Source organism: Mus pahari, chromosome 1 (assembly GCF_900095145.1).
Source record: "Mus pahari chromosome 1, PAHARI_EIJ_v1.1, whole genome shotgun sequence".
NCBI lineage: Eukaryota > Metazoa > Chordata > Mammalia > Rodentia > Muridae > Mus > Mus pahari.
The window spans coordinates 128583935-128600746 of record NC_034590.1 but is presented as its reverse complement, the minus strand read 5'-3'; the positions used below and the strand labels follow the sequence as shown (position 1 = coordinate 128600746).

The 16812-nt window shown below is 45.3% G+C and overlaps 2 protein-coding genes across 2 annotated transcripts in view; one reads left to right on the top strand and one right to left on the bottom strand.

The window, feature by feature from the left end:
- Vps13a (vacuolar protein sorting 13 homolog A) overlaps positions 1 to 1808 on the top strand; it is a 197325-nt gene extending 195517 nt beyond the window's left edge. The window contains exon 73 of the mRNA XM_029542348.1: positions 1711 to 1808. The gene's annotated coding sequence lies outside the window, so the exon portion shown is untranslated. The remainder of the gene's footprint in view (positions 1 to 1710) is intronic.
- The window catches only part of LOC110320782 (guanine nucleotide-binding protein subunit alpha-14), a 166007-nt gene that overhangs the window by 11018 nt on the left and 138177 nt on the right, over positions 1 to 16812 (bottom strand). The window lies entirely within an intron of this gene.

Genomic DNA, 16812 nt, shown 5'->3' with positions numbered 1-16812 from the left:
AGAGGGTGGGGCCTACACCCTCCTCATGGGCTCCAGTCCCATCCCCCACTTCACATCCAGTCTTGCTGACCCATAGAAACTTTACACCCACACTGCCAGATACACAGAGGCAGCGACTTTCCAGTGCCTTCCTCTCCATTCCACGGTTATAGCACAGTCCCTGTAATTAATTCACCATTCCATGGCAGTCTCAGTCAAACCCAATGTGATATACCAATGTCTTCATTAAAGGTCTCCTGATTCTATTCAGGATTCAGTTTCCTGTCATCACAGGTCCAACTACCATCTCAGGCATCAGTTGGGATGACCTGAGTGTCTCTAGTTCATCTTAGCAAGGACAGCCAATCTCACTGCTCCATCTGTGACTGGTCCCCCTGGGCTGGCTTCTGGGACTATATGTACAGCTTTCCTCTTGGATATCTTAATACTGAGGTGTCTTTGGATGGGAAGTACACCAGACCCTTAGACAGATGTTAAGCGATCAAAGATGAGGAGCAACTGGAGTTAAAAGACTGGTAGAGGGATAGGATCATATTTCTACCAGAGGATGCCTGAGTGGTGGGAGAAAGGTGCTGTTCCCACAACCCCTCACACCCGTGCCACCATGAACCTGGCTGTGCTGGCCATTACTGACAGGGCTTCCCAAGTGTGGGGCCAGGGATTCTCTTGGCTACGTCAGGTTTCACAAAACATTCCTTCTCCTAAGATGTCTGAACCTTCCAGTTCTAGGATGGAGAAACACATTCAAGGCATAATTTATCAGAGACCATCTAGAAGATGCACTCCAATCCTTAAGTTTGTAGTTGTCTCCCAGTGTTCTCCAGGAATCCTCTCCAGGACCCCCCACGGATACTAAATCCCAAGGATGACCAAGACCTTCTCTGAGATATCAGAGCACCTTCATAGGACCTCCTCACGCCCACTAAACCATCAATGAAGATGCTTTGATACGTTGTTATATAGTCTTACTTAGACACTTGTGTCCAAAATGAGGCTCATAGGCCACATGCAACTCAGGACAGCTATGACAACAGCCTAACACAAAACCACAATCTTACTTAAGACAAGATGTTTTGTTGTTGCTGCTGCTGTTTTTGTTTTGTTTTGTTTTGTTTTGTTTTGTAACCTGATTGCCCACCTCCCTTGCATGGGTTTTGTAGATGATGTCATGACACAATGTCAAAGGGCTGGGCACTCCTGGAAGGGAAGGATGATAAAAGAAACAGTCATAGAGTGGCACATGCCTTTAATCCCAGCACTCGGGAGGCAGAGGCAGGCAGAGCTCTGAGTTCGAGGTTAGCCTGGTCTACAGAGTGAGTTCCAGGACAGCCAGAGCTATACAAAAAAAACATATCTCAAAAAAAAAAAAACAAAAAAACAAAAAACAAAAAACAAAAACAAAAACCAGAGAACAGGCCCTGGGTTTTATTTTTTAAGTATTTTAAACCTAAGGCACCTAGAATCATCACAGTGGAACCCACCAGGAGGGAGGGCTCACTATGTGCCCCTCATGTGACCCCTTTGGAGTTAGCTCGTTGCATGTGCCCAGAGGCCTTGCAATGCGTCCCATGGACAGATAGGGTTTCCTGCCACCAGCTTCCTCCTCCTGCCCTGGCTCTGAAGAGTGACCTTAGTCTTCAGCCTTGTTTGTTTTACAGGAGACAGTTCAGCCCGACAAACCTAAGATCTGCTCTTTTTCTTCTCTTTCAGTTTCTGTTCTTTGTCCGACTCTGTACCCTTGTGCCCAGACACCGCTGACATTTATTTCATGGCCCTGCCCAGTCCAATGCGAGTCCTTGTGGGGTGGAGAAGCTTCACTGCACATTGTTATTCAGGGATCCAGGCTCACACCAGCAGGTGTCTCTACCAACATCCTGGGCCCTGGACTCCTCCACACCTGCAGAAGTGGGAGGAGACCAGGGGACAGCGGGCAGAAGCTCTGTGAGCCAGGTCTGGATGCAGAAGACATCACTTCTAGGCACAGTTCAGTGGGCCAGCATTGGTCAGAAGTGTCCACTGAGGGCAGAGGAGGCAGGGAAAGCTGGCTGCCTGTGCTCGGATGGAAAAAGAAGTGGAATTGGTTGAAGGTGGAGTGATGTCTATGCTACTTACAGACTCACAAAGCCGCTTTTGCCGAGGTGACTTCTGACATATGAATGATTCCAGTGTAGTCGGTCAGTCTGCAGCTGGTGGACCAAATCCAGCCCTGACTCAGCTTGGGAATAACATTCTTCTGGAGCCTTGCCTGTCACACTGCCTCCTTTCACACTGACCAGCTGTGCCAAGTTGCTGGGTCAGAACTCAGATGGACTGCAGAGCTTTAAACAGTCCCTTGGCCACACACACACACACACACACACACACACACACACACACACACATACTTGCTACACCTGGAAACATCTGGATAACTAAATGCACCCGTGTAGCATACCCCTGTCCCTCTATAACTGAGTTAATTCACCTGGGGTCTGTTTGACAAAGGTAGCATTCATTCTCCACTGGGTGTTGTGTTTTTTTTTGTGGGTTTTTTTTTGTTGTTGTTTTTTAAAAAAAGACCAGGCTATGTTTTGGTAGGTGAAGTATGGTGAGGTGAGAGTGGTGCCTCGGGGGGGGGGGGGCATGCTAAGCATCCCTTCCCACTGAGGTACCAGTCACAGGATGGTGGTATGGTATAGAATAGAGTTTATTTGGGGGCATGAGAAGGGGAGTTGAGAAGGCAGAGAAAGAGAAAGGGCAGAGAAAGAGCAGGGGCAGAGAGAGCTAGGAGGGGCCAAACAGCCCCTTTATAATAAGCCAGGCCTACCTGGCTATTGCTAGGGAGCTATTGGGTGGAGCTTACAAAGGAATGCCAACACTGGGCACTAACCAGTACTAGAAAGTGACTGAAAACCCTCATCAGCTCTTCTTGTATTCAACCTACAGTCCCATGGAGATGCTAACAGACATCCATATCTATATCCATATCATGGAGATGCTAACAGACATCCATATCCGTATTGTGAGAAAAGAACCTTTGAAAATGAGTAAGAGAGCAGGGAGGGAGGGGATGGTAGGGGAGGAGAAGAGATGGGGGAGAGAGGGAAGAGAGGAGGAAGGGAAGGAGAGAGAAGAGGATGGAGGGGACAGGGAGGTGGGGATTCCACCTCTATAACTTTATCTACTCCAAGACTTCCAAAGAGAAATGGCTGGCCAGGGCTAAGTTAGATTGGGCCTTGCCCTGAGGCTGGACTCCTGTAGCAAACATAAACAAAAGCACCACCCAGTGGAAAAAGTTGAAAGTGTTCTGATTTTGATTAGTTTACAAAACGTAGAGAATTTCCAATTTTTCCCTCTTAATGGCTTCCTTAAAAGCAAGTCCTGGTGACATGACCTGAGGTTTGATATCGCATTGCTTGTTTTTTTATAAAGCACTTCTGATGTGTCAATCAGCCCAGGGTCAATGATTAGCTGTCCCCATAGAACATAAAATCTCAGACATCACACTGACTTCAGCAGAGGTGGACACCCCCGGAGCACTGTTCATTCACTGGCGCCTGTGACCTGCCTCTAAAGAGGACTTTCACACAACCCTACATCCTCCCCAACTCCCTAAAGCAGGCTTCAAGCACAAACCCTGCGGGAGGGATGGGAGGAGACCTCTGTTGAGCAACTGCAGCCAGGCAGACCCACCCAAGGCTGCCCTGCAATGGCAGCACTGAGCAGTACAGGTCTTTGATGGCACCAGGCCAGCGCCCCTGCCTGGACTTCTCTGCTTCAAGCCCACCTTAGGGCCAGCACAGTTCCAGAATTCTTGTGGATACTTTCTAGGGCTTCTGAACATTCCCTTTCTCCTGGCCAAGTGGCAGAGAACCTGTAGGCAGTGATGCAGAGTGGAACCTGGGGCAGGACAGGAAGTGGTATCCCAGAAGTTCATGGCCCTCTGCTTCTGGCAACAATGAGAGAATACAATTCTGGTTCCAGCTGCTTCCTTCCTGTCTTCTCCTGGGTCCACCTTACTGCTCCTGATTTACAAACTGAGCAGAGTGCGTGGGTCTTGTGTGTCTAAACACTCCTGCTTTCTTGGGCTTATGTCAGCACCAGCAAATATGACATGTTCATCCCAGGCCTGGACACAGGAAGCTTTCAGCAGAGGACAGGATCGCTCTTCTTAATCCATTCCCTTCCAACCTTCCCAAATACCTTCCTAAGCATTCAGCTTACAGAACCTGAGAAGTCTGGGAGAGCCTCCTTATTCCTGAATTTTATGTTGGTGAATTTACCTACCTCCTCAACACAATATCAAAACATGCCATTTCCATGGACATCCTTGAGTACAGGGTCAGGGGGAGTGAGAATATGCTTTCTTCTCAGATATCCATATAGGTCGACAGCAGAAGGTGTGGGCCAGATTAAAGCTATAGCTTCTCAGCTCAAAAAAATACAGATCAGAAGTAGGCCTTTGCACTATAAAAGATTTCATTAAAAAAGGTCTCTCATAGGTATGCCTAGTCATTTGGGTCTTAGTTCCTTCCAGATGTAGTCAAGTTGACAAGACTAACCAACACATGTAGTGACTTTTTACCAAGTATTCAAAAGCAACTGCCAGAATTTCAAGGCAGATGGGCGAGCTGTGTTAGTTAGAGATGCAGAGCATGGGTACCACTGAAGACTGAAGACCAAGATGAGCTTCAGCAAAGAGCCATGGAGGATGGGGCTGAGGCTCGAGGTTCTCCCTAAAAATCATCAAGAACCCAGCATGCTGTCCCTCCTCTCCTACAGCTTACACATCTTCACAAGAACCAGGAAGATAGTTGTAGTCACCCACAGAAGCTCAGAGCACCTCAAACTGTCTCTCATGATGCACTCGTCCCATGCCAACCTGCCACAAAGTAGCCGGGACACTCTTCTAATACAGGGAAATCAGGATGTCTGCTGGTTCATGTTATCACTGAATTATATTTCAAACTCAGACAGGTTGTAGGTAGAATCAGTTGTTCACAAATGGCAGACTATTGTTTTTAACAAAATCTCAATCAATTTTACCAATAAAGAATCGGGAGCCAGATCCTAGGGTGAAAGTCTACTAGCTCAGAGAGACAAAGAAAGCACAGTGGACCTTCCTCCAATGTCCCCAAGAGAAAGGTCTCCTCCTTCGTGCCATCTCAAAAAAATAAATAAATAAAAATAAATAAATAAATAAATAAATAAATAAATAAATAAATAAATAAATAAAAACCCTTCAAGGTCAATGTCCCTCTCATCTACTTCCTGGGCATCTCTCTTGTCCATCCTCCTGTCTCCCTCTTACTCTCTATGGTTTTGTCCTATGTTCACTCTCTGACAGTTGGTTGTTTGCTCCACCTCTTGATCTATGGTTGACTTTATGTAATTCTGTTTAAAATGAACAGAATGCTCTCGAATTAATGGTGTGTGCTAGGGTTGAGCCGCACCACAACTAGAAACAGGTTTTTCNAGTAAATAACACAATCTCCAGATTCACAGTGTGATCAAATATCCTGCAACAGACTGAGGTCACCGTTTCTTCTCAGTTGCCATCAAAGGTTTCTTGACCACCCTCTCACATCAAGGCCACTTAGTTTTTTGAATCCCAGCAAGATGCCACACCAGAACTGAATACTAGTTCTTTTTGCATGGTGATGGGGAGGGGACTTAACATGATCTATAGCGTACACTGGTGACTTCATACCATCACTGACCACAAACAGCCTGACAGGCAGGAGTACTAGGCTGTATCTCATATTCCCTTGGTGGGTACTTGGAGGTCTTCCATATGAAAACAAACAATCCTGTAATTCCTATGGGAGCCCTTCTTTTATCTCTGAATGTTCCTTCATTTCTTTTGAACTCCCATCCCTGCTCTATCACCTAATCCAGTCATGGGACAGATAAGCCATCATGGTCCTGCACAGACTAACTAGGAGCCTTAAGCACGAAGGCCATGTTAGAATTCTGCCCAGCACACTGTTTTGTCACAGGTATAAGGAGCTTTGCTGTGCACTCCTTTCTACTTGGCTTATATCAAACAGGGACCACAACACCTTCTAAAGGATGGAGGTCAGATACATTTGCTGTGTGATAACCCCAATATTAAAAAGATATACTGTTAGGATTAGAAACCAAGAGTGATTAGGCTTTGTTGAAGAGGTGATAAGTTTTGCCTATTGTCTTAGTCAGGGTTTCTATTCCTGCACAAACATCAGGACCAAGAAGCAAGTTGGGGAGGAAAGGGTTTATTCAGCTTACATTTTCCACATTGCTGTTTATCACCAAAGGAAGTCAGGACTGGTACTCAAGCAGGTCAGGAAGCAGGAGCTGGTGCAGAGGCCATAGAGGGATGTTCTTTACTGGCTTGCTTCTCCTGGCTTGCTCAGCCTGCTCTCTTATAGAACCAAGACTACCTGCCCAGAGATGGCACCACCCACAATGGGCCTTTTCCCCTTGATCACTAATTGAGAAAATGCCCCACAGCTGGATCTTATGGAGATACTTCACCAACTGAAGCTCCTTTCTCTGTGATAACTCCAGCCTGTGTCAAGTTGACAAACAAAACCAGCCAGTACAACTATGATCAATAGAAATTATCTAAAGGAACTTGATTCTCTTTCATTAGGGCTAGTGTGAGAGTCTTAGTAAATCACCAGACGTTCATGAGGCCTTGCATCTCAAAAGCCCTGTGCATGTTCTGTCCCCCTAAGCTTCATTCCTTTGTATTAGGTCACTTTTTTTGTATTGTCTACTTTTTAAAGGTAGATTTTTTTTTATGGTTCCCATGTATTACATAAGGAAGTAAACCAAAAAGAAAATCATACAAACTGAATAGTTACTGTGGGATGTTCTAGAGTCTATCATGAGCAGTGTCCCATTTGATCATTACAACCCTAAGGAAGTTAATAATTTAATATCCTGTATAAGTGAAACTTAGTGAAGGTAAGAGGCAGTATTGTGTCTGACCACAGAGCCCAGGCTGTTTACATACAAGGCTCATTTAAATATATTTACATTTTAAAGGGAGGAAGGAATGTGGAGGTGAATGTCCTCCAGCCTGGAAAGAGGTGGTTGTATGTGCCGGGACAATTGGTGAGTGGACCAGAGAGTTGTTTTCTGCATGCCTTGTTTAGCAAACACTGCTCCATTCTAGTTCTCTGGAGGACAAAGATCAAGTTCTATCTCAAAAAGTAGGGAAAGGGGTCCAGAGAGGTGGCTCAACAGTCAAGAGCATCACCTGCCCTCGTAGAAGTCATGATTTCTGTCCCCAGCACCCACATCAGGGTACAATGAATGGCCTGTAACTACAGCTCCAGAGGTGATCCAGTGCTCTCCGCCGGTCTCCGTGGGCACCAGCAGTCCTACGCACAGACTCACACACACACAGTTGAACTTAGAGTCTTTCTTCCCTTCTCTTTCTTTCTTTCTTTCTTTCTTTCTTTCTTTCTTTCTTTCTTTCTTTCTTTCTTTCTTTCTTTCTTTCTTTCTTCCTTCCTTCCTTCCTTCCTTNTTTCTTTCTTTCTTTCTTTCTTTCTTTCTTTCTTCCTTCCTTCCTTCCTTCCTTCCTTCCTTCCTTCCTTCCTTCCTTCCTTCCTTCCTTCCTTCCTTTAAGAAAGTAAGGGGAATCAGAGATAAAAGAGGATCTCAACATGAGTGGAAAAAAATTGTAAGGGAATATTTGAAAACAGCTGTTTTTACACAGAAAACTTTCCAATATTCACCATACAACCCAGGAGTGAAATATTTTCTTTAAAGGAGGATGAAAAATTAAGGTTAGCCACACCCTGCCTGAAGGTATGACCTTGATGCCAATCCACACGGCCTTTCACTCTTACTGTAAGAATATGAACATGTGGTTTTCTTGTTTTGTTTTGTTTTGCTGTTGTTTTACAATGTGGTCTATGCTGTCTTCAAACTTGTGGTCTTCCAGCCTTTGCCTCCTGAGCTTTGAGAAAATAAGTGGAAGATACACTAGAGAAACAGTCCTTCAAATCAGTCATTCATTTTCGTTAATACTTGATGTAAATATCAATAAGTTTGCAGGAAAAGCATCAGCTACTACCTGGGGCTTTTTTTTCTTAGATATTTTATTTACATTTCAAATGTTATCCCCTTTCCTAGTTTCCCCTCTGAAAATCCCTATTCCCTCCCTCCTCCCCCTGCTCCCCAACCCATCCACTCCCATTCCCAGGCCCCTATACTTGGGCTTAGAGCCTTCTCAGGACCTAGGGCCTCTCCTCCCATTGATGACTGACTCGGCCATCCTCTGCTACATATACAGCTAGATCCACAGGTTCCACCGTGTATTTTCTTTGATTGGTAGTTTAGTTCCAAGGAGCTCTGGGGGTACTGGTTAGTTCATATTGATGTTCCTCCTATGGGGCTTCAGACCCCTTCAGCTACTTGGGTACTTTCCCTAGTTCCTTCATTGGGGACCTTGTGCTCCATCTAATGGATGATTGAGAGCATCCACTTCTGTATTTGCCAGGCACTGACAGAGGCCCTCAAGCTATATCAGGTTCCTGTCAGCAGGCTCTTGTTGGTATCTGCCATAGTGTCTGGGTTTGGTGGTTGTTTATGGGATGGATCCCCAGGTGGGGCAGTCTCTGGGTGATCATTCTTTCAGTCTCTGCCCCAAACTTTGTCTCTGTAACTCCTTCCATGGGTATTTTGTTCCCCCTTCTAAGAAGGATTCTGAGCTTCTGGGCTAATATCCACTTATCAGTGAGTGCATATCATGTGTTCTTTTGTGATTGAGTTACCTCACTCAAGATGATATATCCTCCAGATCCATCCATTTGTCTAAGAATTTCATAAATTCATTGTTTTTAAAAGCTGAGTAGTACTCCATTGTGTAAATGTACCACAGTTTCTGTATCCATTCCTCTGTTGAGGGACATCTGGGTACTTTCCAGCTTCTGGATATTATAAATAAGGCTGCTATGAACATAGTGGAGCATGTGTCCTTATTACATGTTGGAGTATCTTCTGGGTATATGCCCAGGAGTGGTATTGCTGGATCCAAATAACCCTATTATAAAAATGGGGTACAGAGCTAAACAAAGGATTCTCAACTGAGGAATACCGAATGGCTGAGAAGCACCTAAAAAAAAATGTTCAACATCAGGGAAATACAAATCAAAACAACCCTGAGATTCCACCTCACACCAGAATGGCTAAGATCAAAAATTCAGGTGACAGCAGATGCTGGTGAGGATGCTGTCATCCTCCATTGCTGGTGGGACTGCAAGCTGGTACAACCACTCTGGAAATCAGTTGGGTGGTACCTGGGACTTTTAAACAGCCCTAACAGGCAAGAAAGCAGGGCCAGAGATCACATTTCTATAACTCACATCTCCATCTAGTGGTATCTTCTGTAACTGCAAGTCCATTGACAAACAGGACTCCAGTGCCTCTAGCCTCAGCCAGACCCACGTGGAGAGGTTTTACATTGAAGCTTCTCTAGGGGTTTATATCACCTAATGACCCAGACATTCTCATTTTTCAAGGGAACAGGGAAAGAATGAGTTAGATTTTTAGTGGAAGGCATAATAAAGCTAACATAACAATCACCTAGCGTTAAGAGTCCCTGGGAGGACTGGCTTTTAGCAACTCCTCTGGACGAAATGGTCTGTTAGTCTCGAAGCAACTGAGGTCAGGGATGGAGAAAAGCTACCTGGCTCTCAGTCCTCAGGACTCTACTGCTAGCTTTTTGCTGCTATATGCAAAGCCACCTAAGAAGGCAGCCAGTTCCTTTGTACCCTTGGGCCTATGTGTGGCTAAAGTGTCCTTTTCACAGGATTTAACATTGTGTTCCTAACATTGTTTCCTGTTGCTTGCCTTTCTGGGTAGGAGAGTGGGTGGGGAAACAGGGATGGTGATAAGGTGTGGGACAGGGTAGGACTGAGGACGAAATCAGTGAATGGCATCTCTGGGACAAGCTGGAGACCTGGGACTGGGGGGCCAGGGATGATACAGGGAGTCAATGGAGGATGACCCTAGTTGAGATGTCTTTTATTTCAAAAACACAGTCACATCTAGGCTGTAGACAATGCATCCCACCCACTACCCTTCAAACTCCCATCCCTGCCCCTTGATGGTTTCACCCGGGTAGGTTCATCCTCAACATCAAAGCCTGCATTTTCAAAACGAAGACATTGCAACACATCTCCAGAGAGCCATCCAACAACAGCTCCCGCCCCCGGCCCCCTTTATTTTTCTGGTGTTTCACTTTTTCCAGTCTTTTCAATAGCTTGAAAAACTCTTAAGTGGACAAGAAATATGTGGGTCACAGCTTGCTTTAATAATGTGTTTTGGAAATAGTTTTAATCCTGGATGCATGTCTGGTGGTTGTTTTCCTTTTGCAGTGAGAACCCACAGGCATTTCAGCCTAGGAGCAGAATGGAACAAGAGGTCTTCCCAAAGACCCCTAGTCCTCTACAGCTCCCAGTCCTGCAGTTTTCAAAGCCTGTGCCCTGCCCTCAGTCTAGACTGGATGTGAAAAGAGATGCCCGCCTCTAGCAACAGCCAGGTCTTCCTCTGCCAGACATTGCCCACTCCCTTGTAAAGCGAAGCCAAGTCACAGGGCACAGCTTGGAAGGGGGCAAAGAAGCTTCTAGGGAACTTGAGGTGCCATGGGGCACGTGAGGGACGTGGCTGCTGCTTCTGGTTATGTTCAGACAGAGGGGGCAAGGGGTGGGTTGACTGCATGCCCGTGATACTGTGGTGTTTCCAGCACCAGTGGAAGGAGACCCCATTGCAACTCAACAAGGGTAGTTAGATCAGGGTCTGGGTTTAATTAGCCAAGCAATCAAAGGCTCGTCAGGATACAGGACCAAATAAAAGTGTAGGACACTCAGCCCCAGTTCGGACTTCAGCTACACAGCAGGTACTTTTTTAAGCACACGCGTACCTCCTGCCTTTAATAAAAACCTGCAGTGTCGAATGAGCTCAAGTGACTGAGGTGAGGACACTGAAGATTTGGTTACTCTGGATTGGGAGCTGTTTATCAACAACAGCGTTTCATCCCCCCCCCCCCCGTCCCCCAAGGCCGACCGACATTGCTAAGGCCACATGGTGAGACAAGAAAGCAGAAATCATGCTCATTTGTCCCTGACGACAGCTCCACGTAATTCCAGTGACCTGGGAGGTCCACCAAGCCCCCTTTTTCACTTGCCAGAGAAAAGTCAAGCTCTCCTTCTCACCCCTCACCCAGCCCAACGCCCCTCTTGGAACTCTGTCACCAACAGTGAGAGCAGAAGTTCCTTCTAGTCACAGACTGGGAATTGAAAACATTTGGTTAATAAAAACCCAGCACTTGTACTGAACAGATACCAAGACCCCTGTCTGTGTCACTGTTCCCCAAGCAACACAGTGTGACAGTTTGTCCAGTGTCTCCATGGTTTTCAGCATTCTGACATTACCTGTAATCTAGAGACCACTCAAGAGACACAGGAGGAGGTCCCACAGACTACATGTAGACCCCAGGAAAAAAATGTATAGAAGGAACTTGAGCATCTAGGTGGATCTCTCTGCTCCCCATCATTCTTGTCCTCCAGGGTCACAACTTGCTTTAATAATGTATAATTCCTTATGCATGATAGAAACCAAAAATCATGCACACTAACATATTTAATAGTTAATGCTACTTAAAACAGTCATAATGGTAAACTTAGATATATCCATGTACGTGTGTGTGTGTGTGTGTGTGTGTGTGTGTGTGTGTGTGTGAGAGAGAGAGAGAGAGAGAGAGAGAGACTTCATTTTTTTAAAGCAAGAAGCAAGAGGTGGAGTGGTTTACAACTGTAATTCCTGCTACTAGGAGACTGAAGTGGAAAGACTGAGCACTTGAGACCAGGCTAGACAACATAGTGAGACACTACCTCAAAAAAAAAAAAAAAAAAAAAAGTTAGCGCCTGCTGCCCTGTGTCTACTTCTCCCTAAGAGACCATGGTGGACTGGGGGAAGGGAAGCTTAGTTGGTGTGGGTGTGTACAGTACAGGATCTTGCTTGGGCAAGCATAACTGGGAACTGCTTCAGAGAACCAGTTCAGTTTACTTGGCCAGAGTCTCTGGGACAAGGTTTGTGTGGCTGTGCCATTGTCCAGAGCAGGGTGTTGGAAGATGTTTCATCTACATACTCAGGGGCCGAAAGGTGGAGGTGGGGGTGGAGGGGAACCATATAAGGTCAAACAAGGAGTGAAGCCTGATAACTGTCAGGGTGAAAAATTCTTACTGGGGTTGATGGTCGGACAATCAACTTGATGGTGCCAGGTTGGGTAGGGGTGGTAGCCAACCCCTGCCACCCTCCTCATCTGAGGTATCTGGGGTTGAAGCTCCCTTGATTCTTCCTCAGTAATTCCCGGCCATTGTGGTTCCACACCTGCCATTATGTGTGCATCAGGGTTGCTGGTTCCTTGTAAGTGAAATTAACAGTCCTTCATCTAGTTCTCAGGCAAAAGCTATTCCAGGCCACACCATAGCTGGTGAATCACAGGTACAGGTGGTTGAGGGAACAGCCTCTAGACTTGGAGCACTCTAGCTCTGAAGTTGCTAACTCAGTTTAACCATGAAACCCAGTTCCATTAACTGTGGTAAGTAGCAAACATTGGGCCTTCAGCATCACCAAGCCTTGATCCATGGTCCCTTGAGAGTCCTGAGGCACAACCCCGAACTGTCCTCACTATGTGTTGGAAGTTGCTGTTCAAAGAGAGATCCTTGGAGCGGCATCAATGAGACTGCTCAGAAACACGGAACATGGCTAACATGGTCAGCATCTTGGTTCTTGGACTGGAATAAAAGTGAGCTGAGCATCAATATCTAATCTCTCTGCTTCCTGACTGTGAGGGCAATGTGCTCAAGACACCTCACATTTCTGCTTCCCTACACCTCAAACTATGAGGAGAAAAAAAAACCCTTCCACCCCTAAGTAGCTTTTATCAGACATTGTCACAGCAGTGTGTGAAATAACCAGTACAGAAGATTTGTACCAGGAGTGGGGATGCTACCATGACAAATCTGACCATGTAGTTCTTAGACATTTGGAACTGCTTTTGGATGGGAGTAGGGACTATGGAAAAGTTTAGAACCATAAAAGCCACAGAAATTTTTAAGCAGAGCATACTAGGCCATTCTTGAAGTAGGTTGGGAGACCAGAATACCAAGAAAAACAGGGACTGTGGAGGGCCAACTCATGAGTTTCAGAGGGAAACAAACTCTATTTAGAACTAAGTTAGAAACCATTCATATGGTATTCTGGCAAAAAGTCTGACTGTACTCGGTTGTGTCCTGAAAACCCAAGTGAGACTAAACGCAAACACTGTGGGCTATATGGGGGATAAAATCTCAGTGTAGGAGAACATTGAGACTGAGGTGTGGTTATTACTTAGTGCTATGCTCTGGTTTACAATGAGAGCAAGAGAACAACAGATGTACCAGGGAGACTGGGAAAGCGCACCAACTGGTGAGAAAGAAGGGAGTTTACAGTTCCAGGCAAGGCAGGGGCTGGGAAAGCAGCTGTAATCATTAAAGAAGTTAGCGACCTCAAAAGAAATGCCACTCTGCACTTGGATAGTAGGAAAGGTGCTTTGAGAATGACAACCCATCCATTAAGGGCTCCAGCATGTGACATACAAAGTTAATTGAAAGGAAGGAGAATGAGCTGAGATTGCCTCTGACTAGGATTCCTGCACTAGGATTCCTGCTTACACCAAGGGCAGTATTTCCTTGGGGTTAGCTTGAAAGCACTCTGGCTACTACAACTGCGATCCAAGGAGCCAGGCTCTGTCTTGGAGCTGACAGCAGAATATAGTAGCATCGGGTGGTAGTTTTAATGCTCCTCCTACATTTATATTTGAGCATGTGATGGGGAGGTTATGGAATTGTTAGGAAGTAGGGAGGAAGTACTTCACTGGGGGATGGGTTTATAGTCTTACATCACTTCCTGTTCTTATTCCTGCTTCCTGTTGTGGATGAAAGATGTGATCATCTAGCTTCCTGCTCTTCCTGCCTGCTGCCTCACCATTATGAATTTCCCCTCTGGAACCGTAAACTAAAATAAAGTCTTTCTTCCCAAAGTTGCTTTTGCTCATGGTATTTCATCACAGCAACAAAACAGCAACTTGCACACGTTATCCCTGTGGTACTTGTTTCATAGGCATGAAAGATGCAAGAATGGCAGGTATGTGAAGGCTCCTACCAAGGTTGGAGAAGGCTACTGAGGCCAGGTAATGTGTATCATGGTTGAGTTCTCTGCAAGGAGGCCCTAAGGACAGGAGCAACATGTCACGGACACCAAGGCTTCAGAGTCATGAGGACGGCAAGACCTTGTCTGATATGAGTATGGATGTTGGCAGTGTGCACAGAAAACATCAATCGCAGCTTTCTCCTCCAGGATGGCTGCAGCCTGAGACTGTTCCCTACAGAGAGCCACCAGCTTCCTCTTTCAGCTGAGGTCATTAGCCCTGCTATGATGGACTGTAGAAATCAAATAAACCCTACCTTAAGTTGCTTTTGAGCTCAGTGACTTTATCCCTATCTATATCTGTATTCCTCTGGTGATGACTCAAGGGTCTTAAGACGCTGAGGTTGGAGCACAGGGTAAGAGAAGGACTGGGGTCCACACGTTTTCAATCATGATCTTCTCTGCCACTGTCACAAAGCACAGGGCCTCAAGATCCACACTTGTTTTTAACTGTGGATTCTCCCTGAAACCAACACATTGGCAGCTGTCATGTGACCACTCGGAGGCCTGAGGCTGCTAATAACAAGTTGGTGCTGCTAGATGTCATTTTAAGGTCCTGTCTCACACATGAGCTGGTCAGTCCTGGGTAAATGCTGACCTTTGCTTTTAAACATCCCCTCTCAAAGCTCTGGCAGGACCAAGGCCACGGGATTAAATGTTAAAAAAAAAAAATGGACCTTTATCCTTAACCTTTAGTTTTTAACTCCAGCCAAACATTTCTGTCATTTAGAAAGCGTGATTTGCTCTTAGATAAAGGATGTTTTTCCTCATCTACAGGGAACAGATGAGGCTTCTCTAGTGACATCAAAAGCAATTCGAAATGCTTCAAAATGATCATTTGGTTTCCATTTCAGGGATGAGTGGTGGCAGAATGATGCCAACTTCAAAAGCAAACAACCCACAAGGGCCACCAAGGCCAGGAAACCCAGGATGAGGTGTGGCCAGCCAGCCTGACAGACCTAGAAAGCCCTGGGGGAAAGTGTATATTCTAACAGAGTCACAATATCTTCTTACATCACCAAAGAAAAGAAAGGAAAAAGAGGCAACCTGTACCCTCCCCTGTCACCCACATCCCGTTCACTGGACTCCTTCTTTGCATGTATTTAAATTCCTGTTTATAGGCACTATGGATGCCCATATTGTGTGATTCCATATATGTGGGCTATATGTAGATAAGGGTTTGATCCCGGGATCAATCTCAGGGCTGACACTGTACTAGGCAAGTGCCCTACGGAGTTAAATGAAATGTCTTTCTTTTAATTAAGGGCTTCTGACTACAAGCTCTTTGTTTTACCTACCCACCCCCTTTTTAAAATCTTGTATCATTATTATTTCCCTCTCCTTAAAAAAATCTTATCGATGTATAATTTTCATACAATGGACTGATTTGAAATGTACAGTCAATATTCATAGTTGTGCAACTATCATGTTTAACTCGAGAAAATGTCTACAGCTCCCTAGAAGACCAATGGTAGTCTACAGGGTAAGCTATGTCCTCCACAGAGATGCACTGAAGTTCAAACCCCCTGCATTTTAGATGTGACCCTGTTTGGAAATGGCCTTTCCAGATGTAATCTGGTTAAGATGAGGTCTTACAGGTACCTTTACCACAGCAGGAAAATTTAGACTCAAACACACAGAGAAGGCAGTGAAACAAGACAAGACTCCAAGGGAAGATGGTGGCTGAGGGTAGCCCTCTGCTGCCCAAAGCTAAAGAAGTAGGGAACCCCCGCTATGATGCCTGTGAACCTCAGTAAGGACTAGCATGGCAAGATAACCTTAAGGATACAGTAGTGGCACACACACCTTGTTGGTAACCAACAGCTCTCTAATTGAGTTTAAGGCTTGCCCATCAAGGGGAAGCCATGCTTCTTACTTGGAAACCCAGCCAGCTATCTAATAAAGTTGTGACTCTTAGAGAAGAATGGACAATGGCCGCTTCACCAAACCAGCAACATGCCGTACCACATTCTAAATATTTGTCATTACACCCACAGATAAGGGTAGTCCTTACCCCTCATTAAGAAAATGTACCTTTGCAACACATGGAGACCATTACAGAAAACGACAAGTAGTCAAAACTGCAGAGAATAAGGGATCATTTGGCGCCAAGTCCAAATTTATGCATTTACAGTGCAATCCTGCATCTAAGGCTCAGGGATAATTGTGGAAAGAGTCAGAGGAATAGAAATTTGTTGGTGAAGTTATGTCTACGAGAACTACCAGAGAAGTTATACCTATGAAGTCTCATCAATATAGCTGTTTAAATAAGACCTGCAATAGCAGTGACATGGATAGACATGATAACACGGAGAAGGGAATCCCCTGCTTCAGCCCTTGAAAACTAAAGAATGCTCAGAGCAAGAGAAATACTCTTCCTGGGGGAAAGTGGGCTAATTGGTTATTCCATATCAAGTGGTCAGGCCTGAAGTCATATAGATACAAATATGTGGACTGAGCAAATTGTATGTATATACTTAGGAACACAGACACACATATTGTATGTGTATGTATGTGTACAGAAAGAAGAGAAGAGAAAAGAAAAGGAAAGGAAAGGAGAGGAGAGGAGAGGAGAGGAGAGGA